This window comes from Lepidochelys kempii, chromosome 6, assembly GCF_965140265.1.
Source record: "Lepidochelys kempii isolate rLepKem1 chromosome 6, rLepKem1.hap2, whole genome shotgun sequence".
Lineage (NCBI taxonomy): Eukaryota > Metazoa > Chordata > Testudines > Cheloniidae > Lepidochelys > Lepidochelys kempii.
Genome location: NC_133261.1, coordinates 104297763 through 104311263, shown reverse-complemented (window position 1 = coordinate 104311263; position 13501 = coordinate 104297763).

Sequence of the window (13501 nt, the reverse complement as noted above, 5' to 3'; positions counted from 1 at the left end):
CCCTGCGGCTCGCCCACCCCCCGCCCGCCCGCGCAGGCAGCCGCTCTTCAGTCGGGGGCCCCCTCGCCTCCCACCCGGCGGGCTCAGGCAGGCAGGGAGCCTGTGGTCTGGTCGCAGCTTTTACTTTTGGCAACGAGCATCGGAGAGCTGGATCAAAGTCACCCCTTGGACAGGGCCGGGGCGGGGGGGAGGAAGGGAGGGTTATTCAAGGACTGGTGGACTGGTGCTCAAACTTTTTGTCTTGGAGACCCCTTTGACACAGCAAGCCTCTGAGTGTGACCCTCCCTTAGACATTAAAAATGGGGGGGGAGTTATTTAATTTAACAGGGGCTCAGGCCTGCTAGCCCCAGGGGGTTGACAGCTGGCACCCCCCCTGTAACCACTTCAGGGGTCACGACCCCCAGTTTGAGAACCCCTGGCCCAGTGGAATGATTCAAGTTTACAGCCATCTTTCCAGTGGAGCTGAGGGGTCACTTCTTGTGCTGGAAGACACCCCATATAACATGCAGCCTTGGCCCTTGGGGGCCAAACAGCCAGTCTGGGCAGACAAAGGCTGTCAGGATTGTCATTCTGCAAGAAGACATGTCATCTAGCTACTATTTGTTCAGCACAGTCCACAGCCTAACAACCTATGGTATTATCCCCCTTGCTAACTTGTCTCCAAAACTGGAGCAAGTAAGCCTCGCTGATTATTACAAGTTTGGCTGATAAAAGTAATAGTGTTGACACAATAGACTTCTGCAAGGCTTTGATGTGGTACCACACAACATTTTGATTAAAAAATTAGAATGCTATGAAGTTAGCATGATACACATTATGTGGATTAAAAACTGGCTAAGTGATAGGTCTCCCAATGTAATTGTATGTGGGGCATCAACACTGTGTGTGTGTATTTCTAGTGGGGTCTTGCACAGATTGGTTCTTGGTCCTATGCTATTTAACATCTTTGTCAATGACCTAGATGAAAACAAAATTATCACTGATAAAGTTTGCTGACACAAAAACTGTGGGATTGGTAAATAATGAAGAGGACAGATGTCTCATAAGTGCAATCTGAAGTGCTTGGAAAATTGGGCACAAGCAAACGATATGTGTTTTAATATGCCTAAATGTATACATTTAGGAACAAAGACTGTCGGCCGTACTTAGAGGATGAGGGACTCTACTCTGGGAAGCAGTGACTAGCAAAAAAAAGATTCGGGGTTATGGTGGATATTCAGCTGAACACAAGCTCCCAGTTTGGTGCCATGGTCAAAAGGGCTAATGTGATCCTCAGATGCAAACACAGAAGAATGTCGAGTAGGAGTAGAGAGGTTATTTTACCTCTGTATTTGGCACTGGACTGAGGGTCCCAGTCTGGTATCGAAAATTCAAAAAGGATGTTGATAAATTGGAGAGGGTTCAGAAAGGAGCAACAAGAATAAACTATTAGAAAACATGCCTTATAGTGATAGACTCAAGGAACTCAATAGATTTAGTTGAAAGAGAAAGTTAAGGGGTAACTTGATCCCAATTTATAAGTACCTACATGAGGAACAGGTATTTGAAAATGGGTTCTTCAATCTAGCAGGCAAAAATGTAACATTAGCCAACAGATGGAAGTTGAAACTAGACAAATTCAGCCTGGAAATAAGGTGTAATTTTTTTAACAGTGAAGGTAATTATCCATTGGGACATTTTACCAAAAGTCATGTTGGATCTTCCATTACTGGCAATTTAAAAATTGACTGGATGTTTCTCTAAAAGATCTGCTACAAAAAATTTGGAGATGTTCTCTAGAGATGTTCTCTGGTTACACAGAAGGTCAGACCAGATGATCAGAATGGCCCTTCTGGCCTTGGCATCTATGGATTGATTTCTGGCACTAGTGCCAGTGCCCGATCCCTGGCACTGCAATCTGCCACATCTCTACCCTGCCTGTTTACATGCTCCAGACCTTTTCATGACAGATGAGACGACATTAAGATGCAGCTGCTAAAAGTCTTGACCTAATCTTTAGATTATGGATCTCTCAGGTGAGCCAGTTAAACTTCCTTTTCCAGGCAAACGCAGTGTTTCTTTAGGATAAGTTCAGCAAATTTTTTGCTCCTTCCAATATGTACAGCTGAAGTTCAATACCACCACCAAGCTTGAAGAAAGCATTTAGCTATAAAGAATAATACCTTGCTTTTAATCCATAGCTCTCAAAGCACTTTAGGAGTTGAGTACCATTATCCCCACTTGACAGATGGGAGGAAATAAGGCACAGAGACATACCAAGATCACTTAGCAAACCAGAGACAGGAACAGAACCTAGGTCTCCCAAGTCCCACTGCATTGGTCTAGCCCCTGGAGCACAGAGCCTCCTGCAATAGCTAGAGTGTAAGATTGATCTAAGATTACCATATCTTTACTGTGGGACTGATTTAACTAAGAGTTCAGATTCCATAGTGGGTTTCCTACTTATATTGTCATGTGGCCTCTGCATTGTTAAATGTCCACCACTGTCTGTCTTGTGAAAGGGCATGCCCCTATACATAGGGTTGGGTTGCAGAAGCCCACACATACAAAAATATATGAAGTAGAGTTCTACTTGCTTACGTATTTTTCATTAAACTGAACTGAAGAGCTGATGGTGAATTGGTCATTTGAAAAGTGTTTTATGCATTATATTGATTAAGTGTTTATGAGACCATGAAATGAAAACCAATGACAGCTTTGTTGTCCAAGGAAATCTGTACCCTCAAGTAGTAGATCTTTCTCCTCTTTTCATATACCATTGACCTCTCTCTCCCTTCAAATAGCTTTTTGATGTGTGGCCTGGAGGTGTATTTTGAAGTATGCATCTGGTACATTGAAAAGTTAGGAATTGGTTATTTCCTATATATTCTTCATACAGTAAAAAACAGATTGACCAAACATGGTATTGTTAACACAGTCAACATTCACTCATCCTTCCATATAAATATGACTTTATTAGGGCTATAAGTTAGTTCAGCCCTTACCCAGTTGCTTATGGCCTGTGCTTTCCTCCCTTGGGGCCTGCCGCTGTAAGGAGTGGAAGCACCTGCAATTCCCACTAAAAGTACTTTTTTCTCCTTGTGTGAGGGTCTAACAGTACTTCCACTGAAGTCAATAGCAAGACCAGGCCCTAAATGTTACACTGCACTACAGCATGAATGATCCCTTTGGGCTCAGCAACCCTGTTGCCTAAGTCCCATTGATGCTTTTATTTCTAGCTGCAGATGAATGGATATGAAACTGTTAACTCAGCAAATTGGTCTTTTCCTTTGCCTATCTGACTTTTGTCTCATTAGGCACAGCTATATTAGGAACTGCAGAAGTAAAGCATATCAGGATAAGAATTATGTCAAAAGGCAGTACAAAAGTGATCAAAGATTAATGTAAAAGACAGCTAGTCAGAGAGAGGCAGTATGCTGAAAAATAGACTTCAAGGGATGAGGGAGGTTGAGAGTCTCTCAAAGAGTCTGAGACTAAGTGGAGGACAGAAATGGCTTGTTAGTAGCTAGCAAATTGACATTTTAGACATCTACTAGCTGCTCCATCCTTGCTCACACCATGCTTCCAAGGTGGATAGCCTGCTCACTGGAGTAGGGATTGTTTCTTTTATATGTTTGTACACATCTAGGACTATAGTGTCGTGATCCATTTGGGGGCATGACCAGAATATGAATAATAAATAATTTTCCATTATACCTACTGTGATCACTAACATGGTGAGTGTAGGTAGATATAAATATGCAACAATGTGGTAAGAAAGGGCCGATGAATACTGCCCCCGAAGCCTGGCTGCTGATATAATAAAAAGTCCCCTCTTCCATAATCCACCCCAAGTTAGTTATATACTAACATGGTGATGGGCCCACTAAAACCATGAAATGAGGAGAGACGAGTTGCTATATTCAAAAGATAAAAAATGAAAACGGTCTGGTTGTGAAACTGGAGGAGCTTAGGCACAGCACCATGCTCACTGGGTATATTTATGTGGCAAGTTATCCATTCCAAATTCACTGTATTCAATTTGGAAATGGAGCTTTGCACTTCAACAATGCTTGCCACCTGAGCATGCAAAATGCTTTATTAAGCCACAGAACCACCTTGTGATTTTATAGCTAGGAAAACTGAGGCAGAAAGATCAAAAGCCAAGTTCTCAGAAAAGATGTAAAGAAGAGCAAGGTCCATGCACAACTGTCCATCTGTATTTTTACTTACAATTGCATGTGGAATTAACAGGTACATACAAGTTGTAACTGTCACCTGATTTATGCATGAGACTGTACACAGACATCTGGTTTTCTGTTTTTTTGTAAGTCTGGCTCTAAGTAAGATGGCTGTGGTCACATGTCAAGTACATGGCAGGGTCAGTTACAGGACAGACATCACTCAGCTGCCAGGCCCATGCTTTAATCATTTCTCCGCTCACTTCTCTCCATGAGCATTGCCATTTTTCCAGTACAAGCTCAGAATATTTCCATATATTGTGTCCCTAAACAGACCAGGCTATCAAAGGTCATACTGCTGCTGCAATCATCCATGCACACTATTAAATGGCATTTTTCATTCTTTTCCTTTGTAGGTTAGCAGCAAACTGATGTTGACTTGCTTCGATTTTCTTCGTCTAGACTGCATTTACACTAATCTGAAATTAATCAATCATACCGCTCAGGTTGTTGCTTACAAACTGTCAAAAATGTCTAATGTAGTGCCAAATCCTGCTACTGCTCTAGGTATCTATCCCCAATCTCTCTTTGATGTACCTGCATTCTTCTGGGCAATGTCAATGGGACATGTGAATTGATCGGAGACCAGACCATTAGTTCTCAGAAGTTGGTCAAGGTGTAGCAAGAGGTTGCTATTATGAACGAATTGGTTTCCAAATTTCATTAATGATCAAATTGCATTAAAATCTGAAAATTTATACACCTGCAAAGACTGATTCTGTAACCCTAACTCAGAGCAGTAGCACTGACTCATGCATATCGGTCCCATTGACTCATGTTAGTAAAGGCTACCTGACGTGCGTAAGGGTTGAGGAGGCAGACCCATAAAGATGATTATCAGTCTGACTGGAACTTTCTGTAACATCCACTGTAAATTGATTATTCCAGTGGAAAACAATTACCACCACAATCAAATAGTCAAATCTTTGTCACATTAATAAAAAACATTTAAAGTAGCACAAAACAATTTTTCCAGATCTACATTGGTCTAAAGCAAATGATCAAACAGGTTAGAACATTCATATTGCACAACATTTACGCACCTTCGAAGAAACAGGTGTGTAAAGTCTTATTTCATTACACTACAGACGCCAGCATGGTTTATGGCTGGGAGTTAGTGATGGCAAACAAGCCCTGGAGTTTTTAATTAGTTTTTATTTTTTCAAATGAGGAAATGTTTATTTAAACCTAATAGGCAGAGTTAGAGCCTAAATAAATTACCAGACTTTCAATGGAAAATTATACACAGATGTATCACCTGGACATAGCAGATCTTTTCCTATGTTACAAGCATAAAAAAAGATTAGTGATGTCAGTGTAATAACTGAAAGCTTTAGACAGGCTCAAGCATCATGAAGGTCCTGAGCTCACACGGCAGCCTTTGCACTTCCTGAAGATCATTGCTGAGATGTGACTCCCCAGTTAGTGCAAATTGGAGTGTAATTTATGCACAAGGACTGACTGAAGTTTTTCCACTTGGATGACTCTTATACTCCATCTACTTCCATTAAAAGTCGAATCCCATATTCCTTGGGCATCCAAAACTCCCATTCAGTTCCAAGTGAGCTTTGGTTGCCCAAGGAATACAGAGTTAGCTCTATATTTTTATCCCTGTGGTAGATATAGTATACGATTGTATAAAGCAATCCATTGTCAAACGAAATTCAGAGAATAGGCTTGCCTGTGAGGACACACACTGAGTCCAGTTCTACAGGAGCAGACCCTTTGGGCCAAACTCAGAGGTGTTGGGTAATTTAATTACGCTCCTATTTGTGTAATTTAAGTTCACTCTTATCTGGCTCCTTTCTAAAGTGAGCAATCCCCCTGTATGGACGCTTCCTCATACTGAGTTGATTCCCACAGATAAGGTGACCAGATTTTCAAAATAAAATTAAAAAAAAAAAGGACCCTTTTATAGCAATATTTTGCCTGGTTGTAAAATGCTCAAGAGCTTCCTATTCTGTTTCTTTTCTTTGATCTGTTCTGCCTGGATTGTAAAAGCTCCACTTGGAGCAGATCAAAGGCTAAGCTCTGCCTCGTTCCCCTCCACTCTTTGTGGGGAGAAGGGAAGAGTGGGATGGGGGAAAGCCAGGTACTGTCTTCTCTTTCCTAACCCCCAGCGGGCCAGCGGAGGGTTTTTTTGCACTGACTAGACTGGGTCATTGGCTCACCTGGGAATGCACATTTTAACAGTAAGGGTAATTCATCATTGGAACAATTTACTTAATGATATGGTGGATAGGAACATAAGAATTGCCAGACTGGATCGGACCAACAGTCCATCTAGTCCAGTATACAGCCTCCAACAGTACCAGATGTTTCAGAGGAGTAGGCAAATGTGGGATAATCTGCTCCACCGCCAACATTAACTATTGAGACCAGGATAAAACCTAGAGACTGGCCTGTTATCCATAGTAATGGCCAATCCCTTTATGAATCTTGCAAAGTTTGTGGACTTAGTGATTTCATGTGGCAATGAGTTCCACAGTTTAATTGTGCATTGATAAAAGGAAATACTGTTTTTAACACAGTTTTAAATTTACTCCCTTTTAATTTAATTGAATGTCTCCTCCTTCTTCTTGTGTTATAAGGCAGAGAGAACAGAAGTTCCTGATCTATCTTCTTTAGGCCATTCTATATACATTTATCCTGTCCTCACTTATTTGTCTCCTTTCTAAGGTGAACAATCCCTTCAATCTCTCTTTATGAGTTTTCTCCCTGGCCATAGATCATTCTTGCTGTCCTTCTCTGAACCCTCTCTAATGCTGTTGTATCATTTTTGAGATGGGGTGACCAATGCTGCACACAGTATTCTGGATGAGACTGCACCATTGGTTTATATGATGGCACTATAATAGCATTCCTTATTCAACATAACATCTGGTTTGCTTTTTTGACCACAGCTGCACATTGAGCAGAGGCCTTCATTGCTGTCTGTAATGATGCTCACATCCTTTTCCTGAGTTGATGCGTGTTAATTTAGAACACTAAGGTATATGAACAATTTAAATGTCAAGAACAAATCATGCCAAACCAACCTAATAGCTTTCTTTGACAGGGTAACAAGCCTTGTTGATAGGGGAAGCAGTAGATGTGGTATATCTTGACTTTAGTAAGGCTTTTAATACTGTCTCACATGATGTTCTCATAAACTAGAGAAATACAACCTAGATGGAGCTACTATAAGGTGGGTGCATAACTGGTTGGAAAACCATTCCAGTAGTTCACAGTCATGCTGGAAGGGCATATCGAGTGGAGTCCTGCAGGCTTCAGTTCTGGCTCTGGTTCTGTTCAATAGCTTCGTTAATTATTTAGATAATGTCATAGAGTACACTTATAAAGTTTGATGACATTATCAAGCTGGGAGGGGTTGCAAGCAATTTTGAATTTTAATCCTATCCTCCAAATGATCTAGACAAACTGGAGAAATGATCTGAAGTAAATAGGATGAAATTCAATAAGGACAAATGCAAAGTACTCTACATAGGAAGAAACAATCAGTTGTGCATATACAAAATGGGAAATGACTGCCTAGGAAGGAGTGCTGTAGAAAGAGATCTGGGAGTCATAGTGGATCACAAACTAAATATGGATGAACAGTGTAACGCTGTTGCAAAATAAGCAAACATCATTCTGGGATGTATTAGCAGGAGTGTTGTAAGCAAGACACGAAAAGTAATTCTTCCACTCTACTCCATGCTGATTAGGCATCAACTGGAGTATTGTGTCTGGTTCTGGGCACCACATTTCAGGAAAGATGTGGAAAAATTGAAGGAAGTCCAGAGAAGAGCAACAAAAATGATTAAATGTCTAGAAAACCTGGCCTATGAGGGAAGATTGAAAAAATTGGGTTTGTTTAGTTCAGAGAAGAGAAGACAGAGGGGACATAACCTCTTTCAAGTATATAAGAGGTTGTTACAAGGAGAAGGGAGAAAACTTGTTCTCCTTGGCCTTTGAGGATAGGACAAGAAGCAATGGGCTTAAATTGCAGAAAGGGCAGTTTAGTTGGACATGAGGAAAAAATTCCTAACCGTCAGGGTGATTAAGCACTGAAATAAATTGCTTAGGGAAGTTGTGGAATCTCCCTCGTTGTCTAATCTGCTCTTTAAAATATCCAAACACCTGTCCTGTCAGGGATGGTCTATGTAATACAGGGTCCTGCCATAAAAGTGCAAGGGACTGGACTAGATGACCTCTTGAGGTCCCCTGCAGTCCTACAATTCTGAGAGAGGTCGCAAAGGGGGTGTCTTTGTCCGGCCAAGGGGGGAGTGGAAGGTCCTATTGCTCACTGGTCAGAGTATATTGTAACAGGCATACCTGTGCTAGTGTAACTGTAGACATTGATCTGAGGAGCTAGGACCGTGCTTAGCTGACAATAAACTTGGTCTAGTGAACTGAGTCTGTGTTGTCTTTGGGCAGTTTGATTAAGGTCTGCTGGGTCAGCTATCTGCAAAACACACATGCAGCCACATGCAGATTCTTTCCAGCTCTTTCTTTCTTTAGCTCCTGTCAGCATCGATGCTTGTGCATGCTCTGGGGCAGCCACTGGTTCTGCTTTCATAGACTCAAACTTTAAGGTCAGAAGGGCCCATTGTGATTATTTAATCTGACTTCCCGCACATTGCAGGCAACAGAACCTCACCCACCCATCCACTTCTACAATAGACCCCTTATCTCTGGCTGAGTTACTGAAGTCTTCAAATCATAGTTTAAAAACTTCAAGTTACAAAGACTCCACCAACTCCCACAGGGAGTTAATGGCTAAGCTATGAACGGGACCCCAGAGTCATCTTGTCATGCAGGACAGCTGCTGCGGTGGTGCCAGAATAACACTACCCAGAGCCATTTGAAAGGCTAGAGTGGCAGAAATGGTGCTGTCAAAAGGTGAATTAAATGGAAAAGACGTGCTCAGTAGGGCAAATACATCTGGGAATGGCTTTAAACCCCAGACCCCCTCCAGGTTCCTGTGAGTTAATGTTCCTTTAAGGACTGTAGAATAAGAATAACCACTAATAGACAGTGGTGTTTTCTGATGACTGAAAGGACGGTGGGGGAAGAGAAGTATTTCTCTGTGTACCTGACAGAACTGCATGTGGAGAAGGCAGATCACTTCTAAGATCCATACAACTGACAATTGTATACAAGGTTCTGAACTAATCACAGAACCTTATTCTTTTCACTGTCATTACTGATCCATGACAGAACCTTTAGGAGTTTCCCACACTGTGTAACAGGTGAAATCCTGGCTCCACTGAAGTCAGTTGGAATTTTGCTATTGACTTCAATGGAGCCAGGATTTCTATTCTTGTGTCCATGCACAGAAATGTTTGTGATCGTGCCCACGTTCGGTTGGCAGCATTACAGCTGCACTTTATCAATCAATGCTCGTCACCAGGGAACTCTGGAGGGGGGTCACTACACCGTTGCAGTAGCAGAATAGGCTCACCAAGTTTGTCCACCGGGCACAGAGCCTCAGTGCTTCTGCATCCTCTTCAGAGATCACGGTCTCCCCTACTCCTGGTTTACTTTGTTTCGAGCTGCTGCAAATTCTATAACATTGGTGCACTGCAGCTTATTAAACAAAAACTTCATCGGCATAATCTGTAGGGTTCTCTTGTTTTAAAATGTAAAGGTGATTTTTATGCAATCCAATCCATTTAATTTTACAAAATAAAGGCTGTTTTTTACGAGGAAAAATATTAATTAATATGCCTCGCTTAAAAAAAGAAGCAAGCTAGCTAGATTGTGGGAGTAGTAATCCAGAGTTAGCTCAAAGCCCTATTTCTGAAACCGGTATGGAAATTATGGGACAGATACCCACAGTGCATTGGTACTGCAACAGCTGGCGCATTAAGATATGCACGTGTGTAAAGGTTTGTAGGACGGGGTTACTCACATGCCTAGAAATTACACAGGTGTGTAAACATTTGCAGGATTGGAACCTTAGTAAAAGACAGTCCCTGCCCTGAAGAGAGATGTGATGTACAGTGTCTAGCATATGGGATCGTGATCTAGGGGCTACACAAGTTTGGTGACACTTAAGGTTGCATCAAGACATACCCTATCCACCTAAAACCTTGGAAGCATGCAAACAAGAAGTTTCAGGGAAAGATCTGTGCATTCCTTTCCACCTTGGTATTGCCTGCAGCCCTGATGACAGCACACTCCGTTGCAGCGTAAGACTATCACTTCCATCTCCAATAGATATCCAAAAGCAACATGTACCCCAGCTTCATCCAGGTTATATTCTAATGCATAATCTTAACAGTAATATAAAAGTGTATGAGGTCAATTATATTAACAGATCTGCACGTCTGACTGGCTCAGATTCCATGCATCTGGGAAGTTAATCTGCTTTAACTTTGCTGTTTACCAATTTGTCTGAGACACCAGGTGGGTGAGGTACTATCTCTTATTGGCCAATAAAAGATATCACCTCACGCATCTTGTCTCTCTAATATCCTGGCAATATTGTGGCAACACTGCATACATTCCTATTTGCCGGTCTCTTCCCCTCCCCACCCATTGGCACCCCCAGCCATGAGTGACTTCAGTGAAGCCAGGATTTCACCTGTTGTACAGAGTGGGTAACTCATGTTCATACTGCAGCAAACACACTGTCAAATTTGGTGGGTTTGGCTTGGTGCACAAGTTTGCCGTTATGGTTCCAAAGTTCTGAAGTGTTCAATAGGCAAACGCTACCAATGTCTGAACCACTCTTCAAGGAATCAGCATGTGAGCAGCACCGATGTGGGCAGAGGACAGATCCTGGAGCTGGATTTAGATTTCTTTCAAAAGGGATGAAAAGAAAAAGTGAGACAAGACAGGGAAAAGTTACCAAAAGGGGGTGATTTTTGAACTCTCCTTGTTCTCTGTCTCAATCTATGTTTCCAACACCATGAAAAATAGTGCTCAGAAGTTATATTTATGTTTTAGTTTCTGCCATTCCAATAAAACCTTTACAAAATAAAGGCTCACAGCTCCTATTAAACTGAAATCTATAACATGTCCGTAAGTATGGTGTAGCTACTGCTCCATCAGAGTAATAATAATTCAGTAGCATAGGAAAGGAGCTATATGTATGTTGGAGCCAAATGATCAACTCACTTTACTGACAAAACCCCACTTAAGTCAAACTTTTCCTCAGAAAATGTTCATCTAAACATGGTGGTTCTCAGAGAGCCAAAGGAAATGTGTAGTGCTATCTTTGCCTCTGTCATACTGTACAGATAGTTCCAGTGACATTTCCCCTGCTATAGAGCCAAATAGTCTGTTTCCAGTCAGAAAACATTTTAAACAATAAAGCTCCCTGGAAGTCATAAGACCATTGTATGAGAAAGTTCATCACAAAATATGCTAATGGAGTTTCTGGACACATTGTCGGGTCAAGGAACATTTATAAATAAAAGGGAAATAAATTACTAACAGATATTGTTTAAAATGGTCACTCAATTGTCACAGAGGTCATAAGCTACTTACAGCTAGACCTGGGTGACATTTTTTGGATTAATAGTTTGATGAAAATTGCAGTTTCACTCCAAACTGTTAGCAATTTTGACAGAGGTGGTTTCAGTCATTCACCAAAAAGTCAGAGAAGGCGGCAAAGGAGGTGATGGTGCTGCCACCTTCACCCCCACCAAGGTTTAGCCCAATGGTTAGAGAATTCACAGACGAACTGGGAGACCCAGGTTTGAATTGTTTGCCTAGAACAGACCCAAAAGAGACTTTTGATTCTGAAAAATTAAAAAAAAATGTCAGATTCAGTTTGACTCAAACCAATTTTTTATTATTATTATTAGGAGCTACCACCAAAAAAAAAAAAAAAAAAGAGTTAGTTATTCACCCAACACTACAAACAACTAAAGCTGCTTGAAACATTTTGAACTAAGACACTTGTGTTTTTTGATGAAAGACTCTTCTTGTTCAAGAAGGAAAATTGTCCACAAACATTGTCAATGCTTTTTTTTAAGAGAAAAATGTTGCCACCCTTTTCACTGAAATGTTTATCAAAAACATGAACAATATTTTTCATTTATCAAAAAACAGGCTTCTGGCAAATTTAAAATGTCAACATCCATTCAGATGACATTGTCAATAACATTTCCAGTAGGGAGAAATTGCTAACAAGTTTGTCAGATAATTTGAAAAAAATGAAAGTGGGTCAGTTTCAAACCCTTCTAAATGAAAATAACTTTGAAATACTGAAATCTTTTACAGAACTAAGTTTTTATTCTTTGACCAACTCTCCTTAGAACCATGGCTAATAACCAACTATAATACCCTCTACAGAGAAGAAGTCTTGTTTAGTGGTTAGGGCATTAATCTAGGCCTTGGGAAACCTGAGTTCAAGTCCTTGTTTTACCACAGACTTCCTATGTGACCATAGGCAAGTCACTTAGCTGATTTGTGCTTCAGTTCCCCATCTGTAAAATGTGGTGTTGTGAGGACTTATACATTAGAGATTGTGAGGTGTTCAGACAACATGGGAGGCAACTTAGGCACCGGGTTATGTAGGATGTGTGGCCCAGGCTCCACCAACCTTCTGGAAAGCAGACCTAGACTCAGTTTTTGAACCAGAGGTACAACCAGAACAAACTCAGGGAGTTGGTAGGTAAGATCCCATGGAAAGCAAGTGTAAGGGGGGAAATATTGAAGACAGATGGCAGTTTTTCAAAGAGACATTATTAAGGGCACAAGAGCAAACTATCCCACTTCACAAGAAAGATAGGAAGTATGGCAAGAGACCACCCTGGCTTAAACAGGAGATCTTCAATGATGTTAAAAAAAGAAAAGAAAAGAAAAAAGCCCTCCAAAAAGTGGAACTAGGTCAAATTACAAAGGATGACTATAAACAAATAGCACAAGTATGTAGGACAAAATTAGAAAGGCCAAGCCACAAAACAAGATCAAACTAGTTAGAAACATAAGGGTAACAAGAAAACATTCTACAAATACATTAGAAGCAAGAGGAAGACCAAGGACAGGGTAGGCCCGTTACTCAATGAGGGGGGGAAAACAACAACAGAAAATGTGGAAATGGCAGAGGTGCTTAAAGACTTCTTTGTTTTGGTTTTCACCAAGAAGGTTGGTGGTGATTGGACGTCTAACATGGTGAATGCTAGTGAAAATGAGGTAGGATCAGAGGCTCAAATAGGGAAAGAACAAGTTAAAAATTACTTAGACAAGTTAGATGTCTTCAAGGCACCGGGGCCTGATGAAATGCATCCTAGAATACTCAAGAAACTGACTGAGAAGATACCTGAACAATTAACAATTATCTT